Here is a 23,595-nt window from a genome sequence, read left to right on the forward strand (position 1 = left end):
GGTCCCTCCCACACCAGTCCCATCCTGCCTCAAGGCCTTTGCACATGCAGGTCCCTCTCCCCTGAATGTTCTTTCTCAAGCTCAGCTCCATCAGATAGAACACTTCTGTGATGATGAAAACGTTCTCTATTTGTGCATTTCAATATGGTAGCCACCAGCCATTTGCTGGCTATTGACTACTTGAAATGTGGCTAGTGTGACTGAAGAACTAATTTATTTATTTTTTTTTTCAAAGATTTTATTTGTTTATTTGACAGACAGAGATTACAAGTAGACAGAGAGGCAGGCAGAGAGAGAGAGAGAGAGGGAAGCAGGCTCCCTGCTGAGCAGAGAGCCCGATGCGGGACTCGATCCCAGGACCCTGGGATCATGACCTGAGCCGAAGGCAGCGGCTCAACCCACTGAGCCACCCAGGTGCCCCTGAAGAACTAATTTAAATTTAATTAATTTAAGTACTTTCGTGTGGCCAGTGACCACCACACGAATATTGTGACATGGGACAGTGCAGCTTAACTCTTTATTTGAGCAGCTTTTTTTCATCATTCAGCACAAATGTTGCCTCCACAGAGAGGTTGTCCCCTGGTCACCATACCTAAGTACCTTCCTCACCCCCTACTACCCTGTCTCCCCTTCTCAGTACCTGGAATGATTGTGCCTGTGTTTGCTTTGGATTGTTTGCTTCTCTGCTCTAGAACGTAATGTCTTCAAGGATAGAAAAGTCATCTCATCTTATTTACTGCTGTCTCCCAAGTATCTAGAACAGGGCTTGGCACAAAACTGTAAATATTTGCTGAGTCAATCAGTGAATGAATCCATTCACCTGGGCAAGGTGCTTCCCTGATGGAACGGAAAAAAGGGGGAAATCCATGCATCTTGGTGAGTGACTTGCTTTCTCGGAACTCTGACCCACAAAACCATGTCCTACAGATCATCCCCAGCATCTAGCTCTGCATTCAAATGGTAAGGAGGAGGGGGAGCTTCCAAACCAGGATCACAAGGTTGGACACTTGGAGGCCATGGCCTCGGGATCCTTGAGGAACGGACATGAAGCTCCTCTCACAGAAGGGAAGAGTCACCTCTGAGCAAGTGGCTGCAACCCTGAAGACCCAACAAGATTAGTGTCAGCCTTAGGGGGAGTGAACTGTGTCACCTGCAGGCGTAGAGCACTGATGGAAACAGCTGGGACCCCTGACCTGTTGGGTAGTCACCTCCTTCTGGAAGAGACAGATACAGCCATAGCATTATGATGATGCATTAGTTCTGGGACCCCATGAGGGGGACCTGTACCTGTGCTATGAGAGCACAAAAGGAGATACCGCGCTCAGCCTAGGATACTCAGGGAAGGCTTCCTGGAGGAAGGGCTAAGTAAGTTGGATCTTGAAGGGGAACAGAATTGTTAAAACTGTCATGACAGTGGGAGAAGGACTGAGGAGGAGCTGAGGAATGGCTATTCCAGGCATGAAGAATAACAACAGCAAAGTCATGGGCAGGAAATGGTCAACTGTTTACAGAGAACTGTAATTTCTTTGGTTTTATTGGTATGTAAAGAGTGAGGCCTGGAGGGGCAAGACACAAAGCTAGAGAAATGGGTGGAGGGCGAAATCATAGCTCAGATAGACCCAGAATACCCCAAATTTGAGGTGCTACTCCTAAGGCAGTGGGCAAGAGGCTTTGAAGAAGGATGATGTCACTCTCTGCTTTTTAATGATTTTCATGATCCTTGAGATGTATGGGTGGTGAAGAGACTGGGAACAGCCTAATACACAATGTACGGCAGGGTCAGAATATACAGCCCAGCCCAATGGCCTCAACGGGGCCAAAAGTGATATGGCTGTCAATGGTATGACCCAGTCATGTCATCTGGATTGATTTCACCACCTAATGCACGTGCGCGCACGCGCGCACACACACACACACACACACACACACATCTGCACACATGCGTGCTCACGGGCAACTACACACACCTGTGGGGTCCTGAGCCCAATGCCCATAGTACAGCAGCAATAACCAGCCATGGCAAGATATGCCACCTTGGAAGGTCAGGAAAGACGGCCAAGTCATTCCTGCAGCTTTCCAAGGAACTATCTCCTCGTCTGGTCAAACATGCTTGCTTTAGATTCAAACCCAGCAAACACTGATTTAGCACCTCCTGTGTGCAAGGTGCTCTCACAAACATGACCTCCTTCAAGAATCACAGCAAACACATCTCTCAATGAGATTCAAGATCCTTTATATTGTCCACACAGCTGCAAAGAGATTGTTTTCCTATTTGAGTTATTTTATATCTTCATTAGGTTTAAACATACAGAGCACACAAATAGTTTTTTAAAAATCAAATGGTGTCAGGGTTCAGCTGTCAAATAGTCCTTTCTGTTCCTTAGTTTAAACCACTTACAAATTTTTTTTAGTTATTTCTTATGGTATTTGCCAAAATTTTCCACAGAAGGTGTTTATGTTACATGACTCCTATCAGTTTTAGACAATCCCAACTGACTTCCCCTCTGCTGGCCCTCCCAGCACTTGTTACTTACTTCACAAATGGTGGTTAATTACTCTTCACTGTTTATATTTCTAGGATCATGTAAGTTTCATACATGGCTGACCTCAGAAGTACATTATATTTTCTTGTCTAATTTAATGCCTTTTCTCTAGAGTTAGTAATTACTTCATTTTCCCTAATGAGGTGTTTCCCTAAAAAACACCAAGAACTATGGTGTTTTACGTACAAATCACTTAACTTTTTCTACAAATTCAGAAGGTCTGCAAAACCCCCCAATACCATTTTCTGAAGAGTTGAGTTCACCGAAAAGATGATCAGCTCTGTTGTGTCCCTTCGTCCTCTTCCAGTCCTGCCTTGGTGATCACTAGACGCCAAGTGGGTACTCTCTGAACTGGGAGCCTCGGTTTTCTACATGTCTTCTGCTTTTGTTGCTTACTCCCTCATTATTCTGGAGCATATCCTTCAGTACCTATCTCCCTCCCTTCCCCACATTCTCTTTAATTTTAGTTATTCTTTCTATTAAAGTTATATAGGCATATAATTTAAATTGCCTACTGGTCTTATGGATTTTACAGAACACAAGGATCTCTTAATCCCACCCCCTCACACCACTTCCCTCCAATTCTTTCCTCGTTTATACTCTTATTTTAGTGGGCCACCTCCTCCAGTTGCTTCCTGAAAACTTGTATGTCTGTTGTCATTAGTCTACCCTTACATTCGACTAAGAGTTTGTCTGGATAGAAAGTGCTAGTTTTAACATCATTTTCCTCCAGACTACCCAAGGCATGGCCCCACTGCCTTCCAGCTGTCAGTGTTACTGTGGACAAGTCAAAATCCATTCTGATTACCGATCTTTGCATATGATCTGTTTTTCCCCCTGGAAGCTTATAGGATCTTCTCTTTGCCACCAAGAACATTTTTAGTAAAACTTTGGAAGATAGAAAGCAGATGCATAACTACCCACAACATTTTGCAGACCTGGAAAAAAAACAGGACCCTAAGCTGTCACTGGGGAAGGCTGAGAGCCAACGGACTCATTTAAAAGACAATAAAAGACTCAGGAATGTTTTGACATTCTGAAAACAAGCCAGTCCTCCTTATTTTAGCCACAGATCTCCCCTTCAGCGTGGTGCCAAAAATTGTTCCTATTCTCTCCTCTCCTGCTATTCTGGTACTTTTAGATTTGTGCCTTTAAAAAAGCGTCTTTAAGGGGCACCTGGATGGTTCAGTTGGTTAAGCAGCTGCCTTCAGCTCAGGTCATGATCCCAGGGTCCTGGGATCAAGTCCCACATCCGGCTCCCGGCTCAGCAGCGAGTCTGCTTCTCCCTCTACCCCTCTCCCTGAACCTGCACACACATGTGCTCTCTCTCTCTCTCTCTCTCAAATAAATAATAAATATCTTTTTTAAAAAAAAAAAAAAAGCTCCTTTAAGTGAAATAAGCCAGGGACAAGAGGACAAATACCATAAGATTCCACTTACACAAGGTACCTGGAGTAGTTCAATCCATAAAGACAGAAAGTAGAAGGGTGCTTGTGGGGGTTGGTGGGAGGAAGGAATGAGGAGTTGGTGTGCACTGGGTACAGAGTTTTGGTTTGGCAAGATGAGAAAGTTCTGGAGAAGGATGGTGATGCTGGTCATACAACAACTTAATACCACCGAACTGCATGTTTTAAAATGGTAAATTTTGCATTACGTACATTTTGCCACAATGAAACAAAAACACACCTCCTTCATCTTGCTTCCATGAGGTTTTGTTTGGTAGGCAGCAAAAGCAGGCATGGGTCTTCAATCACTACATTTATGTAGAAATCTTTTGCAGGTAAGATTTTTTGTTCTTTAATTCTGTTGGCCAGATCAGTAGTTCTAAACTTTCAGGTATATAAGAAATTTTATAAAGGGCTGTAGACACAAAACCACATGTTGTTTGCATTTACTGTACTTCATATGACATTTCAAGGATGATTCTTACTATACCAGCTTTCACCCTCAAGAGCCTGACCCTCCCATGGTAAGAGGCACCTGGGGCTATATTAACGGAAGTCTAAAACCAAGACCCAGAGAAGTGATACGCTGAACTGGACACACGTTCCTTTCTTGAGTCCACAGTGGTAAAGGGCTTTAATTATCAACCGAAATACAGATGGAAGGTGGCGGGGTGGGTGGGGTGGCTGGGGGGGTAAGGTGTGAGCCTGACGACCGTCCTTCAAATCTCTCCTGTCTGAAGGGCTATCACAGGAAAGAATTGCCCAGATTCTGTGAACCCCTCCCACCCCCCCACAGGAACAAAGCTCAAGTAGCGAAGTCAGTGTGAAAGATTCTAGTTCCGGAGAAGGGAGACATTTTTGTCACTTGGACACTGCCCAAATCAACAGGCCTGCCACTGAACCATGAGGCCCAGGTAGCTGGCAGAAAGACCACTTGGGAAAAGGGTGCTGGAGCCTGCACTAGCTGACCTTTCTTTATGAGCTGTTTCAGTCCTGGGATTATCTATGAAAAGTTCCTTGTCCACAAAACCTTAGCCCAAGCCGTAAACAAAATGCAGGTCCTTGCCAAGCCCAAGAATAAATGTGCTGTGCTCTATTTTAAGACCACAATCCGCCAAGAAACACGGGCTCTTAAAAAAAGAAATACGTGATTATAGGCAACATGCAAACCACAAGACTCGTCCCACCCCTCCCTGCCTTTCCAAAATTTCTCTTTTTAACAATGTGAATTCCAAAACACAAGCAACAATAATTCTCAATGAAATGCTCTGGTGTGAGTCATTTTTTTAAAGGTTTTATTTATTTATTTGACAGAGAGAGAGATCACAAGTAGGCAGAGAGAGAGGGGGAAGCAGGCTCCCTGCTGAGCAGAGAGCTCGATGGGGACTCGATCTCAGGACCCAAGAACATGACCTGAGCTGAAGGCAGAGGCTTAACCCACTGAGCCACCCAGGTACCCCGCAAGTCATGACTTTTCTTCTCTCCCCAAGAAAGCGATCTTCATTGCTTTGCATCAAGAGGAAAACATTCAACTTGAACTAACTTGATTGATCTTCCACAATACACTTTTTTCTAGAAGGCTTTAGAAAACTAAGCAAATAGAGTATCAGAAAGATTGCCTTCTTTTATTAAAATGTGCGTATTCTTCCTGTAAGAGTCCCAGAGCAATAACTGCATATTACCAGGTTCAAGCATTTCTGCCATTTACTGCCTCAAATACACATTCTTCAGTCAGTCTCTGGAAAGATACAAAATATTTTCACCCCAACCACAGATTCTTAAATTTCTGGTTCATTGGTTTCCTGAGAAGCTCAAAACACTTTAAATATTTGGCTTATTCAGCTCATTCTGTATGACCAGTGGGTGCTGCTCTTATAGACAAGGAATTAAAAAAAAAAAAAAATCACTGGGAATGACAACACTCTAGGGACAGCTCCCTGGATCTAATCATAACCCGTGAGTGTACCATGCAGACTTTCTACACTGTGCTTCCCACCGCCCGGCCTGTCTGCCATCACTCCTCTGTGGTTTTGGTCATCTCAAATTACCAACTTTATCGGTAACCTCTTTTGAATCTTCTTCATGGCATAAAACATAGAGATGAAAATGGATAGAATGTATTGTTTTCTCCTCCCCAGCTTTCTTCCCCTTAGAAAAACAGAAGACACTGCAGACCTTATCTGTCCATTTCTGTGACTACCACTGGTTTCCAGTCTAGGATGCAGCCCTCAAGTTACCAGCACTTTAACAGTGGTGATGGGTTACATGTTTATATCCCCAGGGCTAGCACAGTGCCTTGCCCCCTAGTAGATGTCAAATGCATGGTCACAAAACTTGATGCGGAGAGAAAAAACCAAAGATACTTTTTGAGATAGGGAAAGCCACACTTCAAGGTCTAAACCCTCTCTTAGAAAGCACCAAGTACACAGAAAGATACGTGGCAGTGCTGTGCCCCCCTCTAGAAACGACTGAACTGCTCTGGTCATTGGCTGAATTGCACTGACTTCTTCCCCAAGTCTTCTCCCAATTACTCCTTGTGGAAAAGCCCTGGGAGACTAATGGTCCACCCAACAGTCCACTCGAAGATGAAGGTGAGCTACGTGACCTCACTCCTCACTACACACCAGAGACGTATACTTGTTTCCTTTCAGATGAAACATGGACCATTGCTGGGAGATTCTGAGGCACCTCACCAAGTTCTGTAAATGGAGCATAATAGTTCTTGGCAGGCTAGTGTAGAACAACCACTGAGGGCAACAGAGTACTGATTTCAAAAGAAAACACCTTTTGTTTTTTTAAGATTTTATTTATTTGACAGAGAGAGACACAGCGAGAGAGGGAACGCAGTGGGGGAGTGGGAGAAGGAGAAGCAGGTTTCCTGCTGGGCTGAGAGCCTAATGCAGGGCTTGAACCTCAGACCCTGGGATCATGACCTGAGCCAAAGGCAGATGCCCAACGACTGAGCCACCCAGATGCCCCCAAAAGAAAACATCTTTATTCAGCCAAGGTTGAACTACCAAAGGCAGCATTTCTAATTAACTACACAAGTTTCCTATATTTAGTTGTCACATGGGTTTGCTATTATCAGAATACCCTCACGGACAAAGCCAGCTAGTAATGGACATAATACACTACGTGTCTTGGCCCAAGGGTCAGAAGGCCACCACCGCCATTTCCCACACCACGAGAAATATTCTTGGAGCAAACACCCCAGCACAGGCTGGTTCTTTTCTAGAATATTAAAGGTAGTTGCTTATTTTGAAAAGAACAAATGTATCCTCAGCCATTATTTTTTTTAATAATTTGAGTCAACAGTAGTACAAGAGTGCAAGGGAGATGGCTTTCTAATTAAAACAAAAGCTGTGTAAATCCCCAAGGAGAGTTTTTATTGAAAATTATCCTCTGTGCGAGAGAATAAAAATAAAATAACAAATGGATGCACAATAAACATTAAAAATATCTGAAAATATTTTTTGATCTACATTTGGGAATAGAAGCTCTTTTCCCAATCTTTTATTTTTTTTTAAGATTTTATTTATTTATTTGACAGACAGAGATCACAAGTAGGCAGAGAGAGAGGAAGCAGGCTCCCCACTGAGCACAGAGCCTGAAGCGGGGCTCGATCCCAGGACCCTGAGATCATGACCTGAGCTGAAGGCTGAGGCTTTAACCCACTGAGCCACCCAGGCGCCCCCCATCTTCTTTAAATATCACTTCAGAGTGACACGAAACAAAAACAAAATAAAAAATTTACAGAGGCAAAATAAACTGTGATCCTTTTTGTAAAATATAGGACTATATAACCTGGAGGAAAACGCAGACTGAGAGAAGCAGTTCTCATGCGTTCAGTAGGCCGTGACCACGGACCTACTATGTGCCAGACCTAAGCTACTGAAGTATTCTTCGCTATGTCTAAAAACTCAAAAGGTCCCTGTGTGGCCAATGGAATGAAATGCACAAGCCCCCTCCCAAGAAATGCAGATTGTCTAAATCACTGGTTGATAAAGAGCCCTGCCAGGAGCCAAATCTGGTGGTCACTGGTTCTCGTGAATATGGTCCTGCTGGAACCCAGCCACGTCTGTTGGTTTAACATACTGTCTAAGGCTATTTTCACGTTCCAACAGCAAAATCAAGTAATTGCAACAGATGTCCTATGCCTGCAGAGCCTAAAATATTAACTGTTTGCTCTTTATAAGAAACATTTGCTGATGCCTGGCTTATCTCAAGACATGTTTGTAAGAGAACCTTGGGGTTTATCCAACATTTGCCTGAGTGGCTTTGGATTTCCAGGTACAGAGTTATGAAAGAGGCAGCAGACCACAGGTTAGGAGCTCTGACCTGGGAGGCAAGGAACAGAGATGAATGCCCGTGTAATGAATGCACGTACCACGCAGCTCACAGCCCCTCTCTGAGTGCGGTCTTTCTCATCTGTCAGACGGAGGCGCTGACCCCTGGCTTTCCCGCCTCCCCAGATGCGACAGTGATTTCAGCCACTGCAAAGCACAGCCTCAAAGCGAACAGATCGTTAACAATCATTATGAAAGCTAAAGCCAAATTCGTGCTCCGAAGGTGCAGAGCGTCATGCTAAGTGCGTAACTACCCTACTGCATGGGTACCATGATGATTCTCCTTGTACAGGTAAAAGAACCAAGGCTCAGAAAGGTTAAGGGATGTGTCCATTGTTATAAAGCAAGTAAGTGGGGAAGCAGAGACTCGAGAACTTAATGCTTTTAACCACTACGGGCACTGGGTCTCTGATATAATCCACTGAGTGGTATATACTAAATCTATCCACTTCATTGAACAAAGGCCTCCTGGAATCATATCTGAGACAAGCGCCATGCCTGAGCACCAACAGGGCAGAGTCGGTGTGCGAGCTTTCCTCATGGGTTAGAGGTTAAGCATTGCCCATAAAATAAACATTAAAGCTTTACCTATTCAGGCAGTGACAGAAAGCCCCCAAGCCATGCTAACGGTCAGTAATCTTAGCTTGACGCGTGCCAGGGTCAATTTCAAATTAGTAGGTAACCCACAAAAACTGCTTGCCTACACGACTCAGTGGGTGATCTCATCCCCCATACACTTGTTTCTCCTGTGTACGTGTAAGGGGAGGCCCTGCCTTTCTGCTTAACAAAGCACATCTGACAAAACGATTAGGGGAAACTTAAAACTAGTAACAACATAGATTATATCCCATCGCTCTCTATTTTATATTCCTGGATTTCAAACATGGAGCTTCACTTGGCAACTTGTTTCATACCCTTCTGCAAAGCAATCTGGAAGCCCGTCTCGGGAGTCTTCATACCCATGCCAATTTACCCATTATTTCCATTTCTGGGATTCTATTAGATCGAAATAATCAGAAGTGCTTACAGAAATGTAAGTGTAAGGATGTTTGCTGATGTTACTATTTATAAAGGCAAACATCACAAGATGGGATCGGGAGGGAGACAAACTGTAAGAGACTCTTAATCTCACAAAACAAACTGAGGGTTGCTGGGGGGAGGAGGGTTGGGAGAGGAGGGTTGGGTTATGGACATTGGGGAGGGTATGTGCTATGGTGAGTGCTGTGAAGTGTGTAAACCTGGTGATTCACAGATCTGTACCCCTGGGGCTAATAATATATCATATGTTAATAAAAAAATAAAAAATTAGAAAAAAAAAAAAGTCAAACATTTAGAAGCCACCAACCTGCCCAGCATAAAACATCATCTTGAGTACAATCTCTTACAGCTATAAATAGCTATGTAGGAAACAGACTAATCTACACAGAGGGCCATTGCCTGTACTCCTCACAAATGTCAATGTCAAGGAAAGGGCTAAGAATCTTTTCCATATTAAAGGAGGCTGAAGACACATGACCTCCAAATGATCCTGGATTAGATCCTAGTTTGAGGATGAAAAAAACTGCTATAAAGGACATTTTGAAGAAATCTGGCAAAATTTGAAAATGTAGTTTGTAGTAAATATTAGTACCCTATGTCAAATCTCCTGAATTTAAAAACTTTATCATGACTATACAAATTAATGTGAAGGGGCATGATGACTACAACTTCTTTTTAAATGGTTCAGAAAAAAATTGTATTAAAAATTATATGTAGGGGCGCCTGGGTGGCTCAGTTGGTTGGACGACTGCCTTCGGCTCAGATCATGATCCTGGAGTCCCAGGATCGAGTCCCATATCAGGCTCCCAGCTCCATGGGGAGTCTGCTTCTCCCTCTGACTTTCTCCTCACTCATGTTCTCGCTCACTGTCTCTCTCTTAAATAAATAAATAAAAATAAAATCTTAAAAAAAAAATTATATGTAATATGTAATGTGTATAATATACATGTATTTATAAATTATTATATATATGTTTTATATAATACTTATATATATCTTACATATATATATTTAAAAATTCATATATAGATATATATGAATTTGAAGAGAGAGAGAAAGCCACTATGGAAAATGCTAACAATTGGTGAAGGGAAGACAAAAATTCTTTGTACTATTCTTGCAATTTTTTTGTAAGTTTAAAAGTATGTTAAAATGAAAAGCTAAAAAATACTGAAATTTTGTGACCTGGGAAAATGCTTTGCTAAAATTAGTAAAAGCGGGATGCCTGGGTGGGTCTGTCAATCAACCTCACCCCCCGCAGCTCCTGTTCTTTCTCAAATAAATAAATAAAATAAAATGAGTAAAAACATTAGGATCCAAAACTGTATGTTCAGCATGATGTCTCAAGAATGGGGCAGTTTAAAAAGGTATATAAGACAGAAAAAAGCCTGACTGTTACCAGTTGGTATGTGGCTTCTGAGCTGTGAGATTCTTTTTCTTTTTCTTTTTTTTTTGAGATACGTGTCTTTTAAAATTTGTTTTTTAATTTATTTTATTTTTTTAAAAGATTTTATTTATTTATTTGACAGAGAGAGGCACAGTGAGACAGGGAGCACGAGCCTGGGGAGTGGGAGAGGGAGAAGCAGGCTTCCCACTGGAGCAGGAAGCCGATGCGGGGCTCAATCCCAGGACCCTGGGATCGTGACCTGAGCCAAAGGCAGAGGCTTAACGACTGAGCCACCCAGGCGCCCCACATATCTTTTTTTAAAAGAAGAATTTATTTACTCATTTTAGAGAGGGAGAGAGACAGAGAGGGAGGGAGAGAGCAGCAAGGAGGGCCAGAGGGAGGGAGAGACAGAGAATCTCAAGCAGACTCCCAGCCGCGTGTGAAGCCTAATGCAGGGCTCCATCTCACCACCCCGAGCCACTCAGGCATCCCGCTGAGTGCTGAGATTCTATCTGAACTTTATTTCCTCTGTATTATTTTGATGCTTCTTGTATATCTACAGCGTTTATAGGAAGTATGTACTATTTCATAATCAGGAAAAAAATGAAATAGTATAGGAAAGCTACACATTTTTATGAATCACATAAACATCTGATTAAGTCTTCTAAAATTTGTATTGCACTAACTTAATACTTCATATCAGAGGAATTTGAAGATAAGGTTTCTGAGCTCCAAACAGATTAAATCCTGTTTGCAACAGTAGTATCACACTGGTAAATTTTACAACATATTTGAAATTATTTTTCCTTCAAACCTCAGATGAGCAGGGGCAGACTATAGGACTGATGTGTGAAAATGGTGGCACTCCAAACTTCAGCTAGAATTTTTTCAGGACTGTCAACTGAAAGCCTAAATAATTGTCCCTGAATTAAAGAGTGTTAAAGAATGCTCTAGGGGAACCTGGGTGGTTCAGTCATTTAGCATCTGCCTTTGGCTCAGGTCATGATCCTGGGGTCCTGGGATGAAGCCCCACATAGGGCTCCCTGCTCAGCAGGGAGTCAGGTTCTCCCTCTACCTCTGCCCCTTCCCCCACTTGTGCTCGCACACCCTCTCTCTCTCTGTCTCAAATAAATAAAAGCTTTTAAAAAATACTCTACTACTTCTAATTTATCTCTTATAATTATGTCTTTTATCGATTTCCTAAAAATTTCCTAAAAGTTAGAATGCTACATGGGGTGTGTGTGTGTGTGTGTGTGTCTGTGTGTGTGGTTGGTGTGTGTATATAATTATTTTTTTCTAAATCCCTGAAGTCAGTTGCAGATACCATGCCCCATTATTCCTAATACTTCAGTGTACATTTCCTAAAAATAAGGATATTTTTCTACCTAACCACAGTAGAGCCTCAAAATCACACAACTAACATCGACAAAATCCTACCACCTAAAACTACAGACCCCATTCAAATGTCAGCAGGTGTCCCAGTGATGCTCTTACCAACAAAATGGTTCCAACTAGAGTTCCATGTAGCATTTAGCTCTCATGTCTCTTTAATCTTTTTCAATTTGGGACACTTACTTTTTTTTTTTTTTTGAAGATTTTATTTATTTATTTGACAGGCAGAGATCACAAGTAGGCAGAGAGGCAGGTAGAGAGAGAGGAGGAAGCAGGCTCCCCGTTGAGCAGAGAGCCTGACGCAGGGCTCAATCCCAGGACCCTGAGATCATGACCTGAGCTGAAGGCAGAGGCTTTAACCCACTGAGCCCCCCAGGCGCCATTGGGCACTTATTTTTTTTAAAAGCGATTTTTCCTTTCTTTCTTTCTTTCTTTCTTTCTTTCTTTCTTTCTTTCTTTCTTTCTTTCTTTCTTTCTTTCTTCCTTTGGGGGCACTTAGGTTTTCTAAAAGATTTTATTTATTTATTTATTTATTTGAGAGAGAGAGCATGTGCACAGAGGAAGGAGAGGGAGAAGCAGACCCCATGCTGAGCGTGGAGCCCGACTCAGGGCTCCATCTGGTGACATTAAGATCACAACCTGAGACAAGATGAAGAGTGGATGGCTTAACCAACTGAGCCACCTAGGCGCCCCATTAATTTGGGACACTTTCTTAGTCTTTTATGACCTGGACACACTTAAAAGTTTATTTTGTTGACTCTTCTTCAATGTGGGGTTATCCAATAGTTCCTTATGGTTAGTTCCAAGGTGAGCGTTTTGGAGGGGTATCACAGAAGTGAGGCTGGGTTTTCCTCTTATTCATCTTATCAAACGAGACTCAATGTCAATTTGTCGAATTACTGACGATGCTAACTTTAGATATTGGATTAGAGTGATGTCTGCCAGGTTCCTCCACTGTAAAGTTACTGTTTTCCCCTTGCAATAAATACGGGCTTTGTAGAGAGATACATTAAGCTACATAAATATTCTGATAGGACAAGAGAACAGTTGAAATCTTTATTCTGAATTGAAGCAGCCATCAATTCAGTCTCAAGAAAACAAACTAACACATCTTCATAACATATTTACTATAGTTATATCTAAGAAATATGGTACCCCTAAAAAGATTTTTCAGAACCTGCACAAACTGTGAAACTCCTTTTGGTGGTGGGGTGGGGGGGCGACTTTCCCATAATATAGATCCTGTGGTTTCAAAAGCACATCTTTTATCTGTACAAGTTGCAGAAGGGCTGACATCTGGGTGTGCAACCCATAATCCCTGGGGAAAACAGTGCAAAATTGACACAATTTGCCATCAAGTTCTATCCTTAGAACCGGCATTGGAAATACAATGAGTTTTTGACTCATCAGAATTTTCTTGTTTGTGCTTTTAACAGAAGTCTTTTAACTGAGATAAAACAACAAGCCAGGTTGGCCGTGGCTCGAGTCAGTGGGTCACATACAAAGTGAATCCTTGTAGAACATTCTATAAAAGCTGTGTCTGATGTGCCAAATCTCCGCCCCGGTCAGGAGGCTCACTTTAAGTGTCCCAGATCTGAGGGTTTCCAGGAACTCCCACGGGAGAACCTGTTGTCTTTTTGCTCAAGCTTTTGCCCCCAGAAGCTTTGTGCTTCTCTGAAAGACCCAAGACCAACAATGACGTCATCCTTCCTCCACAGTCCCACTCAGAACACAGAATCCGGCAGAGACACACTCTGTGCCTCAGAATGGAAGACGAGGGTCTTACAAGAGCGATCAGAATCAACTCAAACTCTCACACGGTAGAAACCTCTCCGAAGGCGATGGTTAACAGTTTGGGTTTGTTGTACGAATTCCTAGGCCTGAGGAAAGGTGCTAAAAATAAACAGGGATGTGTTACTGCTCATTGTCACTGCCTCAGACGGGTCCATTTGGAGCGTCAGATCAAGGTGCACCAGGGTCAGAACTCAGGAGACAGAGGAGGTGAACGGAGTGGCCTGAGAGGGGAGAGCCGGGTCCACGGAGAACGGTCAGTTAAGTAGAGTCGTCTAAGAGCCGGCGGCTCCCGAGGTGGGTTACTGGGCACGTTGCACCGGCTGCATTGGAAGGACAAGAATCCCACGGAGAGATAATGCCCCTGGCGGTTCACAGACCTCTAGAGGGTTTACATTCTACCAAACCTGCTCCCCCAAATAAGACTTTACGCCTGCACCCAAGGATGACTGCGTCCTCACTCCGAATCTGTCTCAAACCAGCATCTTCTCCATACTCATCCCAAATCCCTTCCTTCAAACCCTCAGGGCCGTTCTCAGACACCAGAGGATGCAAGACACGCCATTTCTCTAAGCCTCCCTTCGGTTTTTCCTCCTTTTCCACAAATGACATCACAGGCGAATTCTAGCCCCTGCACGATGCTAGAAAGATACAAGCTTAGCAGGGGCAGAGTTTTTGAGACTGCTGCTAGATCAGGGACAGTCCTGTTCTGCTTGGCCATCAGCCAGGCCAGCCACGGAGCTGCTCCAGAGGGAGCCCACCATCTGGAGCGGGCATGGCGGATGGCAAGGCCGCAGGGTGTTTGGAGAGGTCACGTTTTCCCTCCCAGCCTGGGCTCGGCACCCCTGCGTTCTCCAGGCACAGCAGGAAGCGTGGTGTTGCAATGAGCCCTGCTCGGGCCCCACCAGCAGCCTGGTCCGCAGCTGGACATCCCTCCCCGCTTCTCTCCTGGCTGATGAGTTACTGTTTTTTGAGAAGCCAGAATTCACATGGCAGATTCCCAGAGCATAAGGTAAGTCTCAGATCTTTGAAAGGCTGCGGTGGAATCCGGCCCTCACAGAGGAGGAAAAGACAAAAGGAGGGAGGATGGGAACGGAGCCAAGGAGAGGTCACCTGAGAGGTCAGGGAAGAAAAACACGCCTCTTCCTTGTCCCCAGTGAGGTCTCTGCTTAGGGCCTCAGACCACTGCCACCGCCTCCACTTCCAGCCTCCGAGGTCACCTGGGAAATCTAACTAAATGAGACAACTTTTTAAAAGACGTTTTAACCTTACTTGGGTCTGGTTTCTTAAAAAGGTGTCTAAAGGCACAGTAGCAGACCCTTCCACATTATCTCTTACTGACAGCCGCTGCCGCATGGCTCAGAGACAGTGACATTTAGTTCCCCTCTTTTCCCATTGCTAATACTTCCTGTGTTTAATTTAGGTTGCAAGTCTCCTATGATGACTAAAACTATGCGGACGAGTAAAACAGATGACCCACATCTGCAGTTTTAATGAAACAAGATAAATCTTGGAAAAGGATGCCGAGAGATGCATGTTCTTGCCAGGCAGAAGATGCTGTTGAGTGAGTTAAGTTGCATATAAATGTCAGCTTCCTTTTTCAAAATCATTCAAAAGACCAAACGGAAAGGACTAGCCTGGCACTCCAGGGAGTAGAAAACTGAGTCGAATCCTACGGAAAGGGATGAAGATTTGGGATTTTCTCATTTCGTCTCCCACGTCCTTCTCTGCCACCCCCATCCCATCTGCTCGTGTCAACAGTTCGCCTTTAATGAAATGTGGTTAAGTTTCTACATTTTACCAAGAGACTTGAGCAATTTCTCTGGGTGTTATGTTGGTTTAGAGATAATTTTTGATAAGAAAAACTAGGAAATTCCAATAAAATGAATTAAAAATATGAAGTAATGATAACTCACCCTTTGCTTTTTCCTACCCTTTGTTCACTGCCTGTATGATCTATAAATATATAATGAGGGGAGAATCACAAATAACCAATTTTTCTACTTAACAATCTTACAGATCTTATATATTGAGAAATGAATCATCTGAAGCCCAAGGTCAACCATTTGGTAATAGCACTGTGATGTCCAGAAAAGAGGTATCTCCCTTGGGTTCTTATCACTCAATAATACTATTTCAGTTTAAGTAAATTGTAGAGATATCCTTTTAGCCAAAACTTACCCAACAAGAAACTACGACAAACTGCGACAGTGCTACAAATCCTGAAAATAACCCATTTTCCAGGCATCGGTGAAGCAGGGCAGTTATTCCACAGGAAACATTCTAACCTAAAAATAATGGATCTTCAGTTAAAGAAAACTGGACCCATATGTGTCCAAGGGAGCCGTAACAGAATGGGAGAAAGTGAACCGAGCCATGAACAGTCACCATCAAAAGGCGCAATTTGTCATAAAGGGACATACGGGAAGGCGCAGCTCAAGGAAGTAGAAGGTTTTCAAAGTGAGAGAGCTGCTACCATATTTAAGAAAGTGTAAGGCCATAGCTATGTTCGGGGCACCTGGGTGGCTTAGTGGGTTAAAGCCTCTGCCTTTGGCTCAGGTCATGATCCCAGGGTCCTGGGATTGAGCCCCACGTCGGGCTCTCTGCTCAGCGGGGAGCCTCGGGCTCTCTGCTCAGCGGGGAGCCTACTTCCCCGTCTCTCTGCCTGCCTCTCGCCTGCTTGTGATCGCCGTCAAATAATAAATAAATAAAATCTTTAAAAAAAAAAAAAGCCATAGCTATGTTCCTCCTTTCCTTGAGAAAAGGAAACAGCCATTTGGGATCAGACTATAGTATCTGCAAGAATTATATTTTTATCTCCTATTACAGCTAGAATCGTTTATTTACTTAGTACCTACCAAACTCTTTATATTTTAGGTTAAGTCATATGAAATTCCCAGTATTTTATTTTAATCTATAAAAATAGCCATTTCAGATGGATTTGACCTAATTCATTATCTCTAATGTCTAATTCTCACCTTGCCAGATTTACAGACGAAGAAACAGATATAAAAAAGAACACTAATGTGCCCCAAGGTACCAAGAGGTACCATGTTCCCACCCTGGGTCTTGCAGATCCCAGAGCCAAGGGTCAGCAGCTTTCCTCTCGACAGCACAGTCTGGAGATGTCTGTGTTAGTTCAGGTAACTAAAGATGTATTTAATGGAATATGGACCTTAAGTCATCACATTCAGTCTATTAAGTTTTGAAACATATTTTATACCCCAGCTGGCTTATCACGATGACCAAATTACCTCATTGTACTTACCTGTCAAAAGGAGATGATTGGGCAAAAGGGTTGATTAGGTCCTTTTTCATTTTCTTAAATGTGAATAATATGTACAAATATAATAAACAGAATTTTTATTTTTTTTAAATGATTATTAAAAAAGTATTGTTCTTTGGAAACTAGCCAACCAACACAGAAAGGTTTAAAAAGTAGGAGAAAATCTTTCTAGACCCTCCCTTCCCCTCTTACTTTGGTAGTCTGTCTCCATCTGGAATTTTGCCAGAGCCAAATGTGTGACCCTGAGCTACTCACTTGATCTTGTCTGAGACTCCATTTCTTCGTGTGCAAAATGAGTGGGGTGACATCAGCTCAGCCTCCTCCCAGAAGACAGATGTGTTAACATAGGTGAAAGTGTCCCCAGGATAGGTTTGTGTGCAAGGCTTTATATCACTTTGCTGGAAGCTGTGATCACATGCTTCCCTCTCTGGAATGTGCCAGGCTAGCCAGCAGGTGGGAATGCCTGCCAACCCTCTTCCTCTCCAGGGTCTCACCGTTAATTAGCGATTTGCCTTCCTCAGTGAGTCAGGACAATAAAGGCTGGACATCTCTGAGCTAATCAAATGATATTTAAAAACTGGAACTAGCCAACAAATGATGATTCAACCAAAATAAAAATTCTTCTAAAACCATCTCTGACTCATGTTCACATCACTCCTGATAAATGGGACCAGACGGAAACCAGTGAGTGTGAGTGGACCCCTGGGAGTCATTGATTACGACTCCACCTCTGCCTCACTCATCTCCCCCCAGAGACACAGGCTCTGTGAGGCTGAGGGACTGTTTGAATGTTGTCATTTGCTCAGTGCTCCACCCACTCACCCACTCCCATCATTTCATGGCTTTAGAGTTAAGTCAATAAGTAAACGCACACATCATTTAATTTTGGAGCTGAAAGGGGCCCAGAAGATCATCCGGCAACTTTACAACCCAGGAACACAGTTAAAAATACAAGGTTCTATGCCATCAAGAATATGGGCGGGTTTCGGGGCACCTGGGTGGCTCAGTCACTTTAGCGTCTGACTCTTGGTTTTGGCTCAGGTCATGATCTCCTGATGGTGGGATCAAGTCATTAGGGCTTGGAGGGCTACACACTCAGTATGGAGTCTGCTTCAGATTTTTTCTTCCTCCCGCTCTGCGACCTCCCCAAGCACACTCTCCCTCTCTCCTTCTCAAATAAGTAAAATCTTAAAAAAAAAAAAAAAGAAGAAGAATAAGAAGAAAGGATTTAAATTAGCCACATTAATAAGCCACATACTAAAAACGCACCTGTCCTGTGATCAAAAGATATTTCCCTTCTGTTGCTGGGACAAACAAATGTTTTAAAGTCAACTAAGAGGCCATCACAAACAATAATTAATATCTGTAGTTTTCAAAACACTTTACATGTCAGCTCCTTTGATCAGGAATGCTGGAGAAAAGGGAATTTACACTTACTTAAAAGTACATTATTGAAAATGTGGATAGAAAAACTTAAAAAGGAAAAAAGAAAGAAAATGTGCCAGCACGCTGGGTTTGTTACTGCACGTAATCCTCAGTAGCAACAGCTAATCCGAGGTATTGTTAAACCCATTTTGCAGTTCACAAAGCCAAGGCTTTGGGAGGTAGACCAGCTCGATCAAGTCATTCTGAGTTGACCACCTCTGCAGGGCTCCTTCCCTACAACATGGTCCTCTTAGAGACCACACACTTTGGTCTTGAGGAGTCTGTGGGTTACTCTAGGGCTTTAAGAAAATAAAGGATTTTTCAAATTAAAATCAGGTTGACACTGAAAAATGTCAGCTTTCTTCCTATACTATGTTCGCACTTCCACAGTGTAGGATCCTTCCTTGGTGGGCAGTCCTATGTCCTGCCAAACAAGGTCTAACTACTTCAGGCACCTTGTTACCCACAAGCATTCTCTTTGATGAGACCTCCAATCTTGCCCTCACCGGAGAATACCCCAGACCCACCCCTAGAGCAGCCAGAATGGGGGTTTCTGTATCAATTAGTTATTAGCCTGATCTGTTACCAAGCCTGAATACAATACCCCATAGTAAGTGCACTACCACTCAGATCCCTTATTTTCATGCAGTTCAGCTGACCCCTTCAGAGGAGTAGAATAGAAGTCTCATTAGGAAAAAAGGAAAAGAACAAAACAGCAAAATAAACCAAGTCAGATCTGCTGGAGTCTTTGTCCCATTTACCCAACCCCTCATGAAAGTTTGAGTAAAACATACAACCCCAAAGGATTATACATTCCATGAAATTCTATCTGCCCCAAGTTCTGCTGATACTCAAAATTATGGCCTTAACGAAAAAAAAAATATTGGAACATAAACAAATACACTTCTACACCCAATCTGGGAAATTCTCACATGCTAAAAGCCAGACAAGTATTTCAACCACTGCCACCCTGTCGCTCTCAAGAGATTTCGGCAAAAAGAAAAACATCTAAATTTAAATAGAGAAAATAAATCTCCAAGTTTTGTTTTCGTTTCTGATGACAAATATCAAAAATACATTTAAAGGCCATGCAGCATATCTTTACCCACCCCAGCAGATGGAGTAAACAAGAAATTCTTGATCCCCAGTGTTAAGAGGAAGACAACCCCAGGATAACCTGAAGGTATAAAAAGAACCTCCAGGAGGAGTGTACGCAGCTCAGGAACCTAGAATTAATCTAAGCAAACTCCCAAGTCTCCATATTCAAGTGCCAACCACCCAGCTTTAACCAGTATTGGGAGGGAGGGGGGAGGCGAGTCTTCATTATTACTCATAAACAAAAATACAAAGCAATATGCCAAGGAAAGTTGAGACCTTGATATTTTTTTCTCTCTCACAATATTAACTTACAGTTTAGCAGCAGTTAGGGTGGAGGAGGAAATCCCCTGTGTTCACACCCACCCCCCTCGAATGTCTTTTTTTTTTTTTTTCCTTCAGAGGGCTGTGTACAATGCATTTAAAAAATCCATTGTTGGGGCCAGGGAGACGGAGATGTTTTTTCTCCCAGCTAATAATGGATTCGATTGCCTTGAAGTCAATGAACTCCTGGGTAGGAAATACCAAGCAGACAAACAGGAATAGAGTAAGAAATGCACCAACCAGACCATCTGTGTTAGACCTACATTCTAGACTACTTAAAGGGCACCCTTTAAATAAAACACTTTAAGGGAAAACATTTCACTCAGCAAAACAATTCCATTTTACCTTGACCTTACAAAATTTCCCTAATTATTACTTGAAAAATGACAGTGTTTCCAAGACTTGAGATTCAAGGAATCTAAATGTGAAATCTTGGGTCGAGAGAACAGCCGTGAGCGCGCAGTCCGCACAGACAATGTCATCGAGACACCGGGTTCCCAAGAGATTAGAGCCTGGCATCCTACTCTCTCTAATCGAGCCAACTCCCTTGTCAGTTAGAGAAAGGTTATCTATTAACAGTCATTCTCCTTCCGCATTCTCTATCTTCCCACTGATAAGAAAGCCCACCATATTTACTTTGATTATCACCTATCTGATAAAAACAAATGAAGGGCTTTTTCTCCACTTGATAATGAGAGTCTCCAAAATCCGTTACTGTGGGGCTAAAACTACAATGCTAACTGAGTGCTGGGCTCTCTGTTAAGCTCTTTATCTACATTTTCTTGTTTAAATCCCCCAAGATCCCTGTGGGTTCTTTCTTTTTTTTTTTTTTTTTAAAGATTTTATTTTATTTATTTGACAGAGAGAGATCACAAGTAGGCAGAGAGGCAGGCAGAGAGAGAGAGAGGAGGAAGCAGGCTCCCTGCTGAGCAGAGATCCAATTGTGGGACTCGATCCCAGGACCCTGAGATCATGACCTGAGCCGAAGGCAGCGGCTTAACCCACTGAGCCACCCAGGTGCCCCTCCCTGTGGGTTCTTATCCCCATTTCCCATCTCAGGAAACTGAAGCTTACAAAGCTTCCACAGCTGAACCTTGCTCCTTAAGGAGCACTTGCTATCCAGCAACCTGGATAGCAGGTGACGAAGCCAGACTGGAGCCTGGGCTCAGAACTCAGGAGTCCTTGCTGTGAAGCCGAGTCTCCCCAACCCGTCCATGTTGCAGATCCACACCCGAGCTCTCGTGACCCATCTTGAAAGGATGCCTCCTCTTCTACAACTTTCCCTGTGATTGACTCTTTCCTGTGTTTGTGCTTTGGCACTTGCTAGGGATAGTAAACCCCTTGAAAACAGGGACTGGGGATTTCTTGTGATCTCCTAAGGACCTCACAGATGGATCACTCTCCTCAAAAACAAGGGTGAGACAAAAGGAAGAAGCAGCCCAAGGGTCCATCAAGGCGTAAACAGACACACAAAGTGTGGTATCTACATGCAAAGGAAAACGACCCATGAATATTAAAGAGGAAAGAAATTCTGACACATGATATGACAGGGAAGAAACTTGCTAAGTAAAACAGCTAGTCAAAAAATAAAGGACAGGGCGCCTGGGTGGCTCAGTGGGTTAAGCCGCTGCCTTCGGCTCAGGTCATGATCTCAGGGTCCTGGGATCAGGTCCCGCGTCAGGCTCTCTGCTCAGCAGGGAGCCTGCTTCCCTCTCTCTCTCTCTCTGCCTGCCTCTCCATCTACTTGTGATTTCTCTCTGTCAAATAAATACATAAAAAATCTTTAAAAAAAAAATAAATAAAGGACAAATATTGAACAATTCCACTGACACAAGGTACCTTAATAGGCAAACTAATAAAGCCAGAAAGTAGAACATGGCTGCCAAGGGCTTTTGGAAAGGGAGAAAATGGGGTTAGTGTTTAATGAGAAAAGAGTTTCAATTCTGCAGGAAGGGAAAGTTTTGTGGGTGGTGATATCATGACAATGCAAATCTACTTAATGATACTAAACTGTGCATTTAAAATCCTTTAAGATGGTACACTTTATGTTCTAAGCATTTTCCCACAGTTATAATTAAAAACAAACAAGGGCAGGAGGAATGCCCATCACAGAAATGCTTCAACTTCTCTGTTGGGACTGCTGGTGGGCCAGAGTCTGGCCACTGTCTCTGGCCACTGTCTCCGGGGTCAGGGAGTTTCCCCCCACCCCCACCAGGGAGTCATCCCACTGGTATGACCCTGAAGTTCGCTTCAAGGACAAGCCATTCAGAGCTGCCACCGCTGTGCTTCCACAGCCTAGTGACACACAGGTCACTCTCAGAACATGCCCTTTCTGACCACCGTGGAAGCATGAGCAGAGCGCAAACTCCAAGGCGGAATGGTTTGGAGACCTCAGCGGGCACCTCTTCCTGTCTCGGGGACTAGGCTGGTGTAAGGGCCCAGATGTCTGCCTGACGCTCCGACTGCCAGAAGGCAAGTCTGGGTATCCATCATCTCCCTTGTCATGGAGCCACCAGGGTAAAAACAGAAAGGGGAAAGGTAGTTTCCACCTTGGAAATGTGACAAGCCAGAGTTAATCTGCAAAGGAAACAATATTCAGAAATGGGACAGCTTGGGATTCCTTTGATGACAGAGGGGTGGCGTTTAAGGAGCTGCCCTCATCCCAGGGACAGAGAGCTGCCTGGACAGGGAAAACATGGCTCGACTCACATCCTTTTCTTCAAATCAGAGCCCTGTGGCCTCCAGTGAGGCCACCATTAACCACCCAGGCTTGTCCCATGGAGTGCACTTCGAGGGAATGGACACCCTGGGGACCTCAAACACTCTCTGGGCCAGTCCCCTTCTGGGTGTTTAGGGCCTCTGTGTCCAAGACCCAGGCTGGTCTCAGAGGTCGGACGAGACCGGGCACTTCCCCAAGGAAAGTAAACCCATCCACCACCGGAGAATTCAACTCCACTTTTCTCCTTTGGCATTCAAAAATCGTTTGTCATGAACTTCTTTTTGGAGGGTGACAAATTAACTTTTTATTTCTGTCATTTGGGTTTATCTTTTTACTGCTTTTTAACTAGGCTTTTATTTTAATTCCAGGATAGTTCACATACAGTGTCGTACTGGATTCAGGTGTACAACACAGGATTCAGCACTTCCATACGTCACCTGGGGCTCATCACAAGTGCCCTCCATCATCCCCATCACCTGTGCCGCCCATCCCCCCACTTCCCCTCGGTGACCATCAGTTTGTTCTCTATGGGCAGTTTTCCTATTTTTTAATGAGTCAAAGTTTATACCAAGAAAATAAAATTTCTGCATGGATGACTATGCTTTTTTATTGCGGTAAAATATATATCACACAAAATGTACCATCTTAACCATTTTTAAGTGCACAGTCCTGTGGACCCTAAGAATGTCCACAGAGTTGTGCGACCATCACCACCATCTGTCCACAGAACCCTTCTCATCCTGCAAACCTGAAACTCTACCTCTTCAACACGAACTCATTCTCCCCTTCCCCCAGGCCCTGGCA

General features: G+C 43.5%; 1 protein-coding gene across 8 annotated transcripts in view; it reads right to left on the reverse strand.

Moving 5' to 3' along the window:
- PALM2AKAP2 (PALM2 and AKAP2 fusion) overlaps positions 1 to 23,595 on the reverse strand; it is a 481,551-nt gene that overhangs the window by 70,519 nt on the left and 387,437 nt on the right. The window lies entirely within an intron of this gene.

The sequence above is a fragment of the Mustela erminea genome, chromosome 12 (assembly GCF_009829155.1).
Source record: "Mustela erminea isolate mMusErm1 chromosome 12, mMusErm1.Pri, whole genome shotgun sequence".
NCBI lineage: Eukaryota > Metazoa > Chordata > Mammalia > Carnivora > Mustelidae > Mustela > Mustela erminea.